The following is a 3,307-nucleotide window of genomic DNA, read 5'->3' on the forward strand; positions in this document are numbered from 1 at the left end:
CTCTCTCTCTCTCTCTCTCTCTCTCTCTCTCTCCGTGTCTCTGTTTCTGTCTCTCTCTCTCTCTCTCTTTTTTGTTTACTTTTTCTCTCTCCATCTTACTTCCCCAGGCCTGCCCCACCACCTTCGCCCCTCTTTTTGTACTCACATTCCCTCCCATACCGTAGCCCACTGCCCAGCCCTACCATCCTTTGTAAAGAAAAGACTGCAGTTCGCGCTGGGTGACCATAGTTGCCGCCATGTTGTATGTTCCACTAGGCGTGCTGCGTGCGATGCTGCGAAGAGAAAGAAGAGGGTCCATTTGTTGTAAGGTCCTTGGGTACAACCCTTACCTCAAAATGGTCAAAATCCGACTTTCGATACCTTTTTTTAGGCATACACACAATAATTTAATAGGGACTAAAAACGATGATGGTTACTTCATACTTATTTGATTCCTTGTTTCTCGAATCACCTTTTATATTAACAAATTCTGGTATATTTCTTATAACTATCCTGCAGTAATAATAATATGCTAATAATCAAATATCATTATCACTCCGTTTGCCCTGATGTCGCTTTCCATAGCTGCAACAACAATGTCTTGATGAAAATGTCCCCCATGATGTTCACCACCCACATTCATAAGATAGTCCACACCGTTACATACAATTAGATTGCCCTTCATTGTTAAAAATGTCCTAAAACCATTATAAGGATTTCCAATTGTGCTCACTTTCAGAACGTCAGCAAGCACATTTCAATGCCATTGCTGGAGCCCTATGCTTGCCTTTTGGCAACTGAAGGTCTTTGAGAAGGTCACTTAGTACATTTTGTGTGATCACAATATAGCATGGTGTATTCTTGCTTGAAAATTTCGGTGAAAAATCAGGTTTATTTGATGTTGAAGCTTCAGTCTACCCTTCAGAGGTATCTTCTCCCACTTCTTTCAATTCAGTAATAATCTTGTCTCTGGCTCGACAGGAATTGGTAAATGTTCTCTGTGTGGTACTCGGCGTCGGGCAGATGAAATATCACGATAATCAAGTCTACTCTTCCGATTACCGTTTCGTCTATTTCTATCTAATTGCACGTTACAAAAGTAGTAGGTATCCGAATCATTGTGTGGTTCCCGCCAAACCTCTGGCACTGAAGAGGGCATTGATTTTCTCCTTTTTTCCCCCTTTGCTACCACTGGTGATGGTGATTTGTGACACGGGTCGTTATCTTAGAATTACAAAGCTCTGTCTGTCTGACAGTATTGGTCGTTTTGAGTGACAAAGACCATGAGTTCAGAAACCAAATGTTCTATTTGCTCTATCAAAATCGTAAGATTATTCGGAGCAAAGAACTGCATTTAAAAAGAGCTTGATCATAAAATTGTGAAGCTCAAAAATTGCCACCTTCGGTTTTTCTCAAAACAAAGTGCTGCACAGATACAACTTTTGTGATTTTAGAATATGGAGGTATTGCACTCTACGCGAGGAGCCCCTTTCCAACTTTTGTCTTAGTCACCAACCTTTGCATCTGAAATAAGGTGATAGGGCCTTCTTAACGTTTGACAGCGTTCTTCTATGTGCAGTGTAGATCTAAGTTATTATTTCCTCCCAAATATAGCAGAAATTGTCGCACTTTTTAAAATACACTTTTGTTTGCTGAGTGAAAACTAAATGGTCACAACGAAACCGCCGAGGAAAAAAATGATATATCATACTACTTAGAAACTAATGCCACTTTAACAAATAAAATTACATCATAAATTAGTTTTGTTGCTTCTCGCATAAAGGAGGTCTTCTGGATGCGTGTTCTTGGTTCCCACTCATGTGCCATTTTCCTGTTTCGTTTGTGTCTTCTAGCCGCGCAAATCTTCGCAGGTTTCGAGTGTAGCACTCTTTCTTCTGAGGTCTAGTGGTGCTATGTTGGTGTGGATTTCGCAGGCGCTTGTAGGCGTGGTCTTCATCGCATCAGAAACAAATCTGAGTGCTTGGTTCTGTACTCTGTCAAGCTGTGACAAAGAGCTTTGGCTGGCTCTGGATTGAAGTGGTAGGGAGTAGTCAATCACAGATCTGACACACCCTATATAAAGTCAGAGGGTTGCTTTGTCAGCTCCTTAGTTGAGCGATGAAAAGTGTTTCAGGAGGTTTAGTCTGGAGGTGGCTTTCTTGATCAGCATCCCCTAAGTGCTGTTTGAGAGACAGCTTTCGGTCCAGCTGTACACCAAGGTACTTGGGATAGTCCTCATGTCTGATGGTGGTTCCATTGATCTTAACGTTTACCTGACTTGCTGTAACCTTGTTTTTGAGACTGAAGAGTAAAAAAAAAGTCTTGTCTGTGTTGATCTCCATCTCCCATAGCTGGCAGTAGGAAGAGATAGCAGTCAGGTCCGCGTTGATGGCTTGGTTCAGAGCTCTCATGTCACTTCCTTTGCTTGGTTCAGTGCTCTCATGTCACTTCCTTTGTTCCAGATGAGTAAGTCGTCAGCGTAGAGTGCTTTCTGGCAGGAGATGACATCTGGCAAGTCGTTCATGAACAACAGGAAGAGAGTACAGCTGAGTGCTGACCCATGTGTATGGCCTTCCTCGAGCGTCCTCAGTGAAGGAATCTTGTTGTCACATGATGTGTGGTTAGTTCTGCAAGACAGAAAGTTCTTGATCCAGTTGTACATCCTTCCTGCTGTCCCAAACTTTTGCATTTTGTAGAACAGTCCCCGTCTCAACACACGGTCATATGCGTGCCTCAGGTCAATGAAGGCAGCCACAACATTGTCTTTATCTTGAAAGGCATCGCTGGTCTTCTGGGCAAATCTGATGAGGTGGTCCATAGTTCTTTGCTTTTTCCTGAATCCTGCCTGCGATGTGCTGATTGTGCCGGTGTTTTCCATCCACCAGTACAGTTTGTCGTTGACCATTCTCTCGACGACTTTACCCAGGCATGATGTTAAAGTAATTGGTCTATAGCTTGAAGGCTGGCTTGCTGGTTTGTCCTTCTTCCGTATCGGTGTGATGTTTGCTTTGTTCCATTCTGTAGGGAGCTGTCCCTCGTTGCAGGTTCTGTTGAAGAAGTCGAAGTCCAGGAGTATGGGAAGAGTCTGTCAGGTTGAGGATCATCTCATCGGTGATGTGGTCCGGTCCTGGGGCCTTTCTCTTTTTACCTTTTTACCCTTTTTGAGGGCGATAAGATTACGGATGGTGACTTAGAAAGCTCGAGGGTCATTGGAAACTGTACATTTTGCATTTCTGTTGATTTCTTTGATTAACGGGTTTCTAAAAGCCAAATCCACACTGAAATGTGTCTTAATAGATACAAAAGATGTTGAGGCAAAAAACAAAAA

The sequence above is a fragment of the Aplysia californica genome, unplaced genomic scaffold (assembly GCF_000002075.1).
Source record: "Aplysia californica isolate F4 #8 unplaced genomic scaffold, AplCal3.0 scaffold00353, whole genome shotgun sequence".
Taxonomy (NCBI): Eukaryota; Metazoa; Mollusca; class Gastropoda; order Aplysiida; family Aplysiidae; genus Aplysia; species Aplysia californica.